Consider the following 14,077-nt stretch of genomic DNA (forward strand, 5'->3'; position numbering starts at 1 on the left):
GGCAAATTTTCGTGTTTCGCCAAACATCAGCAAAAAAAATGAATCCCATCAAAACCACCGCGCACCAACATTATTCAGATGCCCATTGACTTGAACGCGCTTCATGAATTTTTTGCTGTTTGGCAAATTTTGCTGGAGATTTGCACATTTTTCGGCGAAACGGGACAAAGTCCCCCATCACTAGCTGCAATAAGATGCCATAGACAGTCACTATTTATTGGGCTGGTGGGGGCTGTTTGGGTCTCTGTGTACTTGAAATGCCAGGGCCTATTTTGTATCCCAGTCCAAACCTGGTGTCGTCAACTGGTGTAAATGTCTTGGCTATATCAGAACCAAATCCCCATATTCTCAGAGTCATGCATGAAAGTTCAGAAATTTTTCCCCCTGCGCCCCTCTGTAAAAGTACTAAAAGTTAGGTAAAGATATTAATAAGTCCCAAACTTAGCAGAGGATCTAGTAACCCATAGCAGCTAATCAGATAATACAATTTCATGTACAACTGGTTGCAGGTTACTAGTTTTTTTTTTCTCCAAGTTGACAGCCTGGGCATGTGGAGCTATTTTGTGTCAACAGTCTCAGGGCCATTCTGTTATGTAAAGAATTTATTTGTCCTTGTTCCTACCTCTCCTCTCAGCTGTGGGGATTTTCTAACCTTTTATTTGCTCTTTTAGTTTTCAGTTTCCTTTCTTTGTTTTGCCCATTGCCAGATACACACTGTGGTTTGTTATGCAATGTGTCACGTTAGGCTGTCACTGGGGCGGCTTTATAACTTACAATAAAGGAGAAGTGGAGAAAAAAAAGCTGATTGCGAGTGACAGGATCAATTCCAAGAAATACCCATTGCACATGAAACAAAACTCTTCTTATTTGTAATGGGGCAAAACTGGGAGTTGCACACTGTGAGAGCTAAATTTAGTTATCTTATCTATCATCACTCATGAATACATTATGGCAATGATACACAGAGTTACATGTCATCTGCGTATAAAAAATCACTACCATGGGTGACACATGGTGTCTATAGTAACAGTGGGATAATAGTCTCTGGGAAGTGAGTGTGACTGTGGGATAGCAGGTATAGTAGGGAGAGATGGTGCCTATAGTAACAGTGGGATAATAGTCTCTGGGAAGGGACTGTGACTGTGGGATAGCAGGTATAGTAGGGAGAGATGGTGTCTATAGTAACAGTGGGATAATAGTCTCTGGGAAGGGAGTGTGACTGTGGGATAGCAGGTATAGTAGGGAGAGATGGTGCCTATAGTAACAGTGGTATAATAGTCTCTGGGAAGGGAGTGTGACTGTGGGATAGCAGGTATAGTAGGGAGAGATGGTGCCTATAATAACAGTGGGATAAAAGTCTCTAGGAAGGGACTATGGCTGTCGGATACAGGTATAGTAGGGAGAGATGGTGCCTATAGTAACAGTGGAAAATAGTCTCTGGGAAGGGTCTGTGACTGTGGGATAGCAGGTATAGTAGGGAGAGATGGTTCCTAAAGTAACAGTGGGGTAATAGTCTCTGGGAAGGGAGTGTGACTGTGGGATAGCAGGTATAGTAGGGAGAGATGTTGTCTATAGTAACAGTGGGATAATAGTCTCTGGGAAGGGAGTGTGACTGTGGGATAGCAGGTATAGTAGGGAGAGATGGTGCCTATAGTAACAGTGGGATAATAGTCTCTAGGAAGGGAGTGTGACTGTGGGATAGCAGGTATAGTAGGGAGAGATGGTGTCTATAGTAACAGTGGGATAATAGTCTCTGGGAAGGGAGTGTGACTGTGGATAGCAGGTATAGTAGGGAGAGATGGTTCCTATAGTAACAGTGGGATAATAGTCTCTAGGAAGGAGTGTGACTGTGGGATAGCAGGTATAGTAGGGAGAGATGGTTCCTATAGTAACAGTGGGATAATAGTCTCTAGGAAGGGAGTGTGACTGTGGGATAGCAGGTATAGTAGGGAGAGATGGTTCCTATAGTAACAGTGGGATAATAGTCTCTAGGAAGGGAGTGTGACTGTGGGATAGCAGGTATAGTAGGGAGAGATGGTGCCTATAGTAACAGTGGGATAATAGTCTCTAGGAAGGGAGTGTGACTGTGGGATAGCAGGTATAGTAGGGAGAGATGGTTCCTATAGTAACAGTGGGATAATAGTCTCTGGGAAGGGAGTGTGACTGTGGGATAGCAGGTATAGTAGGGAGAGATGGTGCCTATAGTAACAGTGGAAAATAGTCTCTGGGAAGGGTCTGTGACTGTGGGATAGCAGGTATAGTAGGGAGAGATGGTTCCTATAGTAACAGTGGGGTAATAGTCTCTGGGAAGGGAGTGTGACTGTGGGATAGCAGGTATAGTAGGGAGAGATGGTGTCTATAGTAACAGTGGGGTAATAGTCTCTAGGAAGGGAGTGTGACTGTGGGATAGCAGGTATAGTAGGGAGAGATGGTGTCTATAGTAACAGTGGGATAATAGTCTCTGGGAAGGGAGTGTGACTGTGGATAGCAGGTATAGTAGGAGAGATGGTGCCTATAGTAACAGTGGGAAATATCTGGGAAGGGTGTGACTGTGGGATAGCAGGTAGGTATAGTAGGGAGAGAGTGGTTCTATAGTAACAGTGGATAATAGTCTCTGGGAAGGGAGTGTGACTGTGGGATAGCAGGTATAGTAGGGAGAGATGGTGCAATATTGTTGCTTTTAGTGCTTTCAAGCTACTCTTTGAACCTTCTTTAAAAATAAGCTCTTAAATAGAAAGAGCACAACAAACTAACATCTCCTGATTTACTGACATTATATCGCTCACACAGTGCCACCTTGTGGTGTTAAAATAAAAAGTAGTAAAAACCTGATTTTAAAGTGATCCTGACACCTAGAGCTCCATTATGCACCAAATAAAGGGGGTTAAAAAGCTGGCTATATGTTATGTAAACCATTTTTTCTGTATTTGTTCTTAAGATCAGTAACTGTGAGGCAATAAAAAATGAATCCGCATAGAACAGGAGCAGCTGGGTGGGTCAGTTCCAGGAGGGGGGATAGCACTGAAATGGTTAAGAAAAATTACTGGGGGTTACCAAGTTATTAGGCACCCCTATTGATTTGAGTTGCTACCCCAGTCTGGTACTCCTCTGCTTCTTCTTCAAAAAAGTAGCAGCCCAGGGTACTGTTGGCTGAGTTTATACTTCCCTGTGCCAAGTCTAGCAGACAGAATGGTGACACCATATTGTAACAACACCTTTAGTTTCCACTTGTCACAAAACAGTGATGTTAAATGCTGTACCCTGGCCCCCCCAAACACCCACTCCTGGTCACTGATAAAGCTCTTATTGTAGCTAAAGTAGGGGTGCTACAAAATATTTATTGATATTTTATGTACTTACTGAATATTTAAATGGGTGGTTCACCTTTTAGTTAACTTTTAGTATGTTATAAAATGGTCATTTCTAAAAAAATTAAAAAAAACTTCATTGTTTATTGTTTATAGTTTTTTTAATTATATGCCTTTTTCTTCTGACTTTCGAATGGGGGTTACTGACCTCATCCAAAAACTAATGCTCTACAAATGTATTATAATTGCTCCTTTTTATTCCTCTTCTTTCTTTTCAGGCCTTTCTTATTCATATTCCAATCTCTTATTCCTATCAATGCAAGATTGCTCGGGTAATTTGGACCCTAGTAATTTGGCCCCTGAAGCCACAGGATCTGTTTCCTCCAGCGTCAGACTGGGTCGGCGGGATGCCAGGAAAAAATCCGGTGGGCCCCAGCTCTCGTGGGCCCAGCTGGCCCAGACCCATTCCACATAGTGACCTCCTCCCCCTCCACCCCTGACCTCCACCTGGTGGCAGGGGCGCACCGCCAATGAGGCGAGCTGAGCCGCTCGCCTCAGGCGGCAGCGCATGAAAGGATTCCAGGGGCGGCAAAAAGCCGCTCCTGCACCTTTAAGAGCCGAATTTCCGGTTTTTGAACCGGAAATTCGGCTGTACTATTGCGAGAGAGCGCAATTGCGCTCTCCGCAATAGTGTTTCTGCCTCCCCTCCCGACGCGTAAGTTGGTGAGGGGGGGCGGCATTGCAGGAGCCGTCTCAGACGGCTCCTTAGTCAGAATCGCCGCTGCCTGGTGGCACCGCCTGGTTGCCCCGTCGATCTGCATCTTGCCCCGCCCGATCCGCCTCTTGCCCCACCCACTCCACCCACTTGTCCTGCCCTCAAATGAGCCCGACATAGGTATGCGCCACGAGGGGTGCCAGCGACTGGGGAGGGGGACCCTTGGGGCCCCGCGGAGGCCCTGATGTGGCAGCCCTGGTGGGCCCTGACCCCCCCCCCAGTCTGACCCTGGTTTCCTCTATAGTAACACCCCTGGTCAGGTGATTGACAATCTCTAGATTCTTTAGAAATAGAATGTCCAAAGTCTTTGACGTTCCCCTTTATTCCGACTCATACAAAACTACTACTATGAATATTTTCATTCATCAAGGTCATGGTATATCTAGTATCAGTAATTCTAAAACAACTGGACTTGCTGAGTAATCATTGAAAATGAACTAGTTCCCCCTCGACTTATTGGGCCATGTGGGCCATCCGACGGCCATCCCCGATCAATATCTGGCCAGATTAGTGATGTGCGGGCCGACCTCGCATGCTTCTTCACCATCAAATGCCGGCTTCCAGGTTCGTCTTTTATAGACGCTGTGCCTGCTCGCCCCTTGTGGGTGGGGTGGCGCAGGTCTATAAAAGCAACCCAGAAGCGCGGATCGGGCGGGTGCGTGCTAAGGGAGAGTGGGTTAGGGTCGGGTGCGGGTTGGGGAAATCCCCACCCACACATCACCACCAGGCCAGATCAGGAAGGTTATCCAATGCCCTTATTGCCTCCATTCTGATCGGATCACGATCCCAATATCACTCACCTCAATGTGGGCATATCGCCAAACGAGCGGATCTCCCTTAAAGGGGTGGTTCACCTTCAAACAACTAGTTGGTTTCAGATAGATCACCAGAAATAACGACTTTTTCCAATGACTTTCTATTTTCCATGTGTGATGGTTTTTCTAATATTGAAGTGTAAAGGGTCATTTCTCTCGCTCTGGGAGGGGGGGTCGCCAACCCTGTAAACTTTTCTAAATTGATACATTTAGTTGATACATTTCTTATCTTTGTTCCTGCTGAGCAGAATCTCTGGGTTTCATTACAGGCAGCTGTTAGAATTAATACAATAGTTGCGAATACTCCAGAGATGCTGCTGAGAAATGTATCAACTAAATGTTGTAAAATAGAAACAGTTCAGAATCTGCACCTGAATTACTGAGTTGCAAGACTCAAACACCAGAGACACAAACATTCAACTTTAAACTTAGATTCTGGAAAAAACTTAAAAAATAAATAATGGAAAGTAATTGAAAAAAGTCTTTATCTCTGGGGAACAATCTAAAAACAACTGAATTGGAAAAAAGTGTTTGGAAGGTGAACAACCCCTTTAAGTTGCATATATAAATTAGGGAAACAAGGGGGAAAGAGAACTGTGCACGCAGAGCACAGCTAAAAAAATTTTGAATTGTTTATGTCACAAAAAGTCACATGAATTTTTGAATTTGGATTGGCCAGGCACTTGGATTCAGTCAAATCCTGTTGAGTCCCAAACCGATTCCGGGATTCGCTCCATCTCTAATGATATGACTGTCTAGCATGTTGCAGCAAATACATGATTAAAATACAATTAAAATTTGGCAAAATGTGCTCTATCCATATTCAATAGCCACCAGAGGGCAGCCTTGAATAGAATGTCATCATACAGGCATTTTGCAGCATCAGTAAAATCTGATTTTTTTTTAAAGCCAGGGGAGTGCTGTTCTGCTGTTGGTCTAACTGTGTCTCCCTCCTGCTCCTCCTGCTCCTCCTGCTCCTCCTCTCATCCAGCCCTGGGTTCTTCTGAACTGTAGATTGGGAGGAACATGCAGCAGGAGCCAGAGCCAGACCAACAGCAGAGACACACGTAAAGACACTCATTTATTAAAGGGATGGTTCACCTTTAAATTAACTTTTAGTGCAATGTAGGCAGTGATATTCTCAGACAATTTGCAATAGGTTCTCATTTTCTTAAGGTCATTTAGCTTTTTTATTCAGCAGCTCTCCAGTTTGCACTTTCAGCAATCTGGTTGCTAGGGTCCAAATTAGCCTAAAGCTGGCCATAGACGCGACGATTCTTCTTGCCGAATGATCGATTTTAGGGAAGCCCGACCAATCCTTCGAAATTATCGTGCGATTAGTGGGATTCGAACGATCGTACATCTTACGATTTTTCAGCCGACATCTGTCAGGAAATTGATCGGCCGGGTTAAAAAATCTTTATCAGTCCCAGTGCAATCTATCTATATTTGCAGGGCCAAGCAGGCAGCTCCCCTTTGTTTTCCTGGCAAATTGGTCTTTTTAGTTGATGGTAAATTTGTACGATCGTTCTGAGAAAATCGTGGTCTCACGATCAGGATCTGATCTTTTAAAAATCTCAACATCTATGGCCAGCTTTACACTAATTTTCTTTTGTTTTTAGATTTTTTAGTGAGCCCATTTGAAAGCTGGAAAGAGTCAGAAGAAGAAGGTAAATAATTCTAAAACTATAAAGAAAAGAAAAAATGAAGGCCAGTTACAAATTGGTTTTAATTAGCCATTCCATAACATACTAAAAGGTAAAACACCCCTATAACTTCAAAAGTGCAAAATGTGCACACTCCAATTAGCCAATTAGAGTCCCAGTTATGTACAAGTCTCACCATCGCGATACTTCTAGGGAAGACTTTACCTTTTTTCCCAGTGATATCTTTTAACCCAACAGCTGCCAATTCCACCCACCATCAGATGCTAAAAGGAGTTTAACATTAACTGGATGAGCTGATGTTCACTTTGTTTAAATAATGACTTCCAGACCAAAAAGGACAGCCCTGCTGGGGGGCCCTATACAGCCTGAGGACTGCTGAGACAATTAAGCAGGCCATACACGGGCCGATAAAAGCTGCCGACAGACCATGTCGGCACCTTATTGGCCCATGTATGGGGCCCCCGACGGGCTTCACCAATCGATATCTGGCCGAAAGTCGGCCAGATCTAGATCGGATGGGACGAAAAATCCCATTGGATCGCGGCCGCATCTATTCGTTGATGCGGTCCCACGATCCGACCGCCCATTACTATTTGTTAAGTTCCGATCATTGGGCTCTAGGGCCCACGATCGGATGAGCCCAATATTGCCCACCATATCGGATCATATCGGGGAGAGATCCGCTCGTTTGGCGACATCGGCAAACGAGCGGATCTCTCAGTGTATGGCCACCTTTATTCAAGTAGCCTGGTCAGCCTGGCAACTTTGAAACTAAATTACAAATCAGCAATTAGCATTGGCCAGCAATATGGGCAGTGGCATCAGTCATACCACCCAACATTTGGAAAATAGAAAGAGGGACAGAAAGATTTGCGTGGCAACATTTTTGACCATGCCCATTTTATGACTACACCACCTAAATACCACATCTATTTTACAAAATTTGAAAGGTTATGGAACGTTTGAACACATTTTTGGGGGTTTTAGGCTCAGGTTTTATGTGTTATTACAGTTCTGCTAATGAAGGCGAATTGCCCTTTAAGCTGGTAGTCTCATTTCTCCCAAGAGACCTACTACTGATCGTAAATAGTTACAATTGTTTCTTTGCTTATCTTAAATAGTTACAAATATATCTAAGTGCAGCTGCCGTGTATTCTGGGCTCTCTGCCAAAAGCCTCTTATTTAATTAAGTTTTAGAAATGTTGTATCTTTTTCTGGATGTTCAGTGCAGGAGATCAAAGGGAAACTTTAGACATTTCAGTAATAATCCAGGACTGCTGGTTGAGCTGTTAAAACCGGGAATGTCCCACAAAAAACAGGACAGTTGGGAGGTATGGCATCAGCTGCATGAAAGACACTGATATGTGACCCCTCATATTGACTGCACCCCCCACACACATATGTATGTACCCCCTGTTCACAAGCTGCTCCCAGGCAAAAAAAGTACCAGTAATGTATCATAGTTGAGAGATATTGACAGTAATTCTCTATTCCAGCCTCTGCTCAATACAAGTGGAGTGGGCAACCGCAGATTATTGACTTGTAGCCCAGCCAGAGACACAGCCCCAAGGACACGATACTGCAGCCTTGTCCCCAAGGGGCTTCTAGTGAAAATAAAATTAAAGGGAAAATAAAAGGCGCGGGGGGGGGGTCTCAGTCTTGTCTGTAGCTTCATTTTCATCTTTGGAATCCCAGCGGCTCTGCAGTAAATGTGTCTCTATGCAGATGAGCTTCGATCCTTTCCTCTTTGCAGCATCAGTAGCTTCACCAGGGGACTCTGCAGAGGCCTGAATATTCATTGCTCCATTGCAGAGTCATTAAGGACTCGAGGGTCAAGGCAAGTGGGAATTGTGGGATTTAGCACCAGTTGCAGCCACAGCAGATTTTAAGGGTGCAGCATCGGCACGATAGAAAATACTGCACTGCTTTCTGCTCAAACTTGGATCAGCTTAAGACTTGTCTAGCAGTGTAAGGGTTAAACGTGAATATTTGTCATGTAATGAATAGCTCCAGCTAGAAGTGAGGGGGGAAGGTTTTTATCTAGCATGTAATTATGTAATATTTCTCTAAATCTATAAAATTCTATTATGAAAGAAAATGTATTTTTTACTGACCTTCAGCAAGGTGACATTTTTTTCATAATTTCAACCTCAGCTACTAAGTATATCAGAAATACTCTGCGACAAACTGTGTGAACTTGCAGTTAACAAACATCATCTCCGGAGAAATGGTCGCACTGTGAGAACCAATCAGTTTTTATTATCCAATGCCCCTTTCTGTCCTACGTCAGCCTCAACGACCTCCCCTTCTACCTTTCAGGCTTTATAAGAGGTTCCAGTAACTACTTAGCAACGAGCCGTTGATTGGATAAAAATACATTTAAAGTGGACCTGTCATCCAGACACAAAAATCTGTATAATAAAAATTAAACATGAAATCCAATTTCTATTTTTTATTAAAGCGTTCATAGCTGTTGTAAGCTCATTTAAAAAATCCCAGCTGTCAATCAAATATTGTCTGCCCCTCCTCCATGCCAGTGGCATAGAGGCGGGGCAGACAATAACTTTCACTTTCCATTCAGCACTTACTAGATGTCACTGCTCTCCACACATTCCCCCGTTCTCTTTTAATTGTGTAGCCAGGGCATGGGGATGGACATCAGGTCCTCCATTCTGGTGCACAAACAAGATTCTGAGATGATACAAGGCTTGTCTTAATAACAGTGTCCACAAAATGGCTCCTGCCTGCTTGCTATAATTATGAATTCCCAGACTGAAGGAAACAAGATTTAAATAATTTATATAGTGTAATTAAAGTTCATTTTGCTTGACTAATGTGATAAAATAGGATTTGGAATGGTTTTTTTTTTTTGGGTGAGGGTCCCCTTTAAAGAAACCGTTTCCTCCAGTGAGGATAAAGCACTGAATAATGAATATGTCATTAGCTCTTGGTTACTATTGGCAGAATGGAAGCAATACATACAATTCTGGGAAGAACAAGGGTTACATTCTTAACCCCTTACACTCTTGGAGGAACTCTTGTCTATTAGAAGAGTGTTGTTCCTTGAGGTGAAGATGGGCACCCAACAGTGAAGTTCTGGGATAATATGAGGCACCAAATGTGTATTGTACAGCTACTTCCATATATTTGGGAAATACAGTTCTAGTGCTCTTTAAAGGAGAACTAATCCCTAAAAATTAATATGGCTAAAAATGCTATATTATTATTAACATGTATTTTTAGAGCTAACATATTGTGCAGTGCTGAATATTTTATTTACTGAATTTATTGCACCAGCCTAAAGTCAATAGCAGCAAAGATCCAGGACTTCAAACTTGTCACAGGGGGTCACCATCTTGGAAAGTGTCTGTGACACTCACATGCTCAGTGGGCTCTGAGCAGCTGTTGAGAAGCTAAACTTAGGGGTCGTCACTAATTATCCAGCAGAAAATGAGGTTGGTCTGTAATATAAGCTGATGATAATTGCACTGGTTTCTGTGCTGCCATGTAGTAATTATCTGTATTAATTACTAATCAGCCTTATATTGTGACATTTCTATTCTATGTGTACTGTATATTGTGAGTGGGTCCCTAAGCTCAGTAAGTGACAGCAGCACAGAGCATGTGCAGTGAATCAGCAGAAAAGAAGATGGGGAGCTACTGGGGCATCTTTGGAGACACAATATACTTTAATTAAAAAATGTGTACCGTTTTTATAAGAAACCTGACTGTATGCAGTGAAATTCTCCCTTCATTTACTGCTGTGGATAGGAATTGTCAGATGGTCCCTAACTGCTGAGCAGAGAAACAATCATACTTATGAACAGCAGGGGGAGCCCCCGCCTTACTTCCCAGCCATGCAGAACTCAAGCAGCTTTGTTTATGATGATCCCTAAGCAGCCCAGACCACACTGAGCATGTGCACAGTCTTAGTCTTGCAAAGATGTTTAACAAAGTTACAAGATGGTGACCCCCTGTAGCCAACTTTGAAAGCATAAATTATTTGTTTGATTAGGCTTGTGGTGCAGTAAGTTCATGTTTATATTTAGTATACAAAATACAACATTTCTAGCCTTATTCTATTTTAGACTTTACCCTTTGCCCTTTAAAATGCAAAAATGATTTTTTTACAGTGAGAACTGTGTAATTGGCAGATACATTAGACAGCTTCAATAAAGGTGTGGATTTTTATATTTTTTAGTTATATTAACTCTATGTATAAAGTTGATCCAGATACTGGATACAGTTGTTGTGCAAGGCTATACCAATGACAGTTCCCTTTAACTTCTGTGTTAGTGCTTTGGCACCTGGCTTTCTGCAGCAGCAGTATTAACGTCGCCGGCCTTTCTACACCATGAATTCCACATAGTTGTCATCGTTATATACTGTATAACATTTTCTTTTTTGTACTTAAGGTTTTAGCTTTACAGTAGATCTGCCACGAAGGTGCAATCAGAGCATGCTCAAAAATCTATAAGCTGCTTATGGTGCAAACAGCACTGACCCCAGATGCTTCTTAGGCACAAGGCTGCACCAATCAGGATATTCGTTCACACTACTGGGAATATAGACGGATGCCGATTTATGTGTTTGGGGGGAGGCTACTTAAAGACATTTTCTAAATAGATTCCTTTACAGTATAAAAGAGTCAGTTTCACAGATAATACTCCAGAATACCTTGCAGGATAAATGCAACGGCACTTGAATGTAAAAAACCCCTGAACACGTCAAAATGTCATCCATTCAAGGATGTCATGTCAATTCCATATTTAAGGTCCAAAACACATGACAGTATAAGTACAGTGGCAATTACTTGTATAATACCCAAAAAGCAAGACATTTGGTCCTGCTGCATCTGGAATTGGAACCAGGGGGCTAAAATGAAAAGGAATTAATTGGTGTTTGTATGAGGCGGCTCACCCTACTCAAGCATTTATATTAATGTGCCCATGTTGGGAATATCATGGAAAGAAGAAGATGGGGTCACTTGAATGTCAGGGGCCCCCGACACAAATCCGGAATACCTGCAACACCCCTGTTTTCTATACCACAAAACGAACTATATAAATGTATTTATAACATTATGGTGATTATTTATGGTCTCAGTGCAGTTTGAGTCAAACGTTTGCAGTCACATATATTTCCATTGCTCTTCCTTTGTCAATAGTGAAACTAAGCAGGTGCTGAAGAATCAATTTGCTGAGAAGCAGCCCATCCTCTACTGCAGTTTCTCTACACACAGACTGTTGCCCCCCGGGAATCTGCTTCTTAATAAAGTCATTACCCACCCCCCACCTGACACGCAACCAAGAGGCGTTTTTTTGCTTCGTAAGTTAAAACAAACAAGCTTGCAGATCCCTTATTTCACAGATTTGGGATGCAGTGAAAGAGAAAGTATAAAAATACACAGAAAGGCTGCTGTAAAAAACAGTGTGGCGTGATGATGCATGGGGTGTTAATGAAGGGGGTGATGACGCATGGGGTATTGGTGCATGGGGTATTAATGAATGGGGTAATGACACATGGGATATTAATGAATGGGGTGATGATGCATGGTGTATTGGTGCATGGTGTATTAATGAATGAGGTGGGGATGCATGGGGTATTGGTGCATGGGGTATTAATGAATGGGGTAATGACGCATGGAATATTAATGCATGAGGTGGTGACACATGGGGCATTGTGTATGGGGTATTAATGAATGGGGTGATGGCGCATGGGATATTAATGTATAGGGTTATGATGCATGAGGTATTGGTGTATCGGGTATTAATGAATGGGGTGATGACGCATGGCATATTATGAATTGGTTGATGACGCATGGGGTATTGGTGCATCGGGTATTAATGAATGGGGTGATGGCGCATGGGATGTTAATGTATAGGGTTATGATGCATGGGTTATTGGTGTATGGGGTATTAATAAATGAGGTGATGACGCATGGAATATTAATGTATAGGGTTATGACGCATGAGGTATTGGTGTATGGGGTATTAATGAATAGGGTAATGACGCATGGCATATTATGAATTGGGTGATGACGCATGGGGTATTGGTGCATGGGGTATTAATGAATGGGGTGATGACACATGGCATATTAATGAATGGGGTGATGACGCATGGGGTATTGGTGCTTGGGGTATTAATGAATGGGGTGATGTTGCATGGGGTATTGGTGCATGGAGTACTAATGAATGGGGGATGATGGTGCATGGGATATTAATGTATAGGGTTATGACACATGGGGTATTGGTGCATGGGAGTATTAATAACTGGGTTGATGATGCATGGGATGTTTTTATGAATGGGGTGATGATTCATGGGGTACTACTCAAGGAGAAGTGATACATGGGGTGATGTGGTACTTACAGTATTATAATGTATAAGTGGCACACTCCCTGGAACAGAAATGTTTTAGCCTGTGCCAACCATCCATTCCTCTGCAACCTGATGTGCCATTTAATAGATTCCAGGAGGGGGCAGATGTTGGCAGATACCCTTACTCCTCTGTCTATGCCATACAACAAATACCTTCTGCCTACTGACCAAGCAAGCTCAGAATAACAAACTAAGGGACAAAGAAAGAGGGGTGGCCATTGTAGGCCAAAATAACATGTAGCAGAGCCCTAAATACTGACTCATTTTATGCTAAATGTGTGCATCTCCCTAACCCCAATGTGCCTTTCCTTATGTATAAATAGTGGGGTCCAAAGAATATTTTTGCAATGGGTCCTTCCCCTGCAACAGCAACTTTGTGTGCATATTTCCCATTATTATTAGTCTAGTTATGCGTTGCACAGAGAGATGGTGGCTGTACAATTCAAGGTTATGAGACAGGATCAGGAGATAGGACATCTCCCCCCAAAGCAAATACTGTCTGTGCCTACTGTTCACTTTATTTGTTATCAGATAATAAGCATTGGGCAGTGCAGTGTGTCAGACGCTGGGGACTGGAAGCAGTGAGACTTGTCTTTTCTCTATATGTGCCATGTTCTGTCTCTGATTAATGTGCCTTATGCCCAGAGCATGCCAGGAGCCTGTGCAGGGAGCAGCATGGGGGAAGCAGCTGCAGTTCATTTGACTGCATTATTCTGGGGACATCCCTGTGCCCTCCCCACCCAGCAAATGTGCCTGCAGTAGGGAGGGGAGAGCTGGGGTGGGGCAGTAAAGCAGAGCTTCATTGTATAACAGGGTCAGTTTTATCTTAGTCAGGCTCTGGCTCACAATGAGCCTTTTTTTTTGGTGACCACAGCAATTTCAGCCAATGTACCGGAACCATATCCAACATGTCCGATGAACAGATTAAACTGACAATAGCCTGCAGTTTAACCCCTACTCCTCCTGTTTATATCAGTGACACAGGGCTGGCCTGAGTGCTGGATCAGCAACTGAGTTCCCAAAATTCCATTCCTGTGTGATATTTATCTACCTATTATGTGACTGATCTGCATTCTACACTGCACAGCTCACAGGCACAATGTCGTTCACAATGAAAGCGCCTGAGAGTTAAAA

This window comes from Xenopus laevis, chromosome 3L, assembly GCF_017654675.1.
Source record: "Xenopus laevis strain J_2021 chromosome 3L, Xenopus_laevis_v10.1, whole genome shotgun sequence".
Classification (NCBI taxonomy): domain Eukaryota; kingdom Metazoa; phylum Chordata; class Amphibia; order Anura; family Pipidae; genus Xenopus; species Xenopus laevis.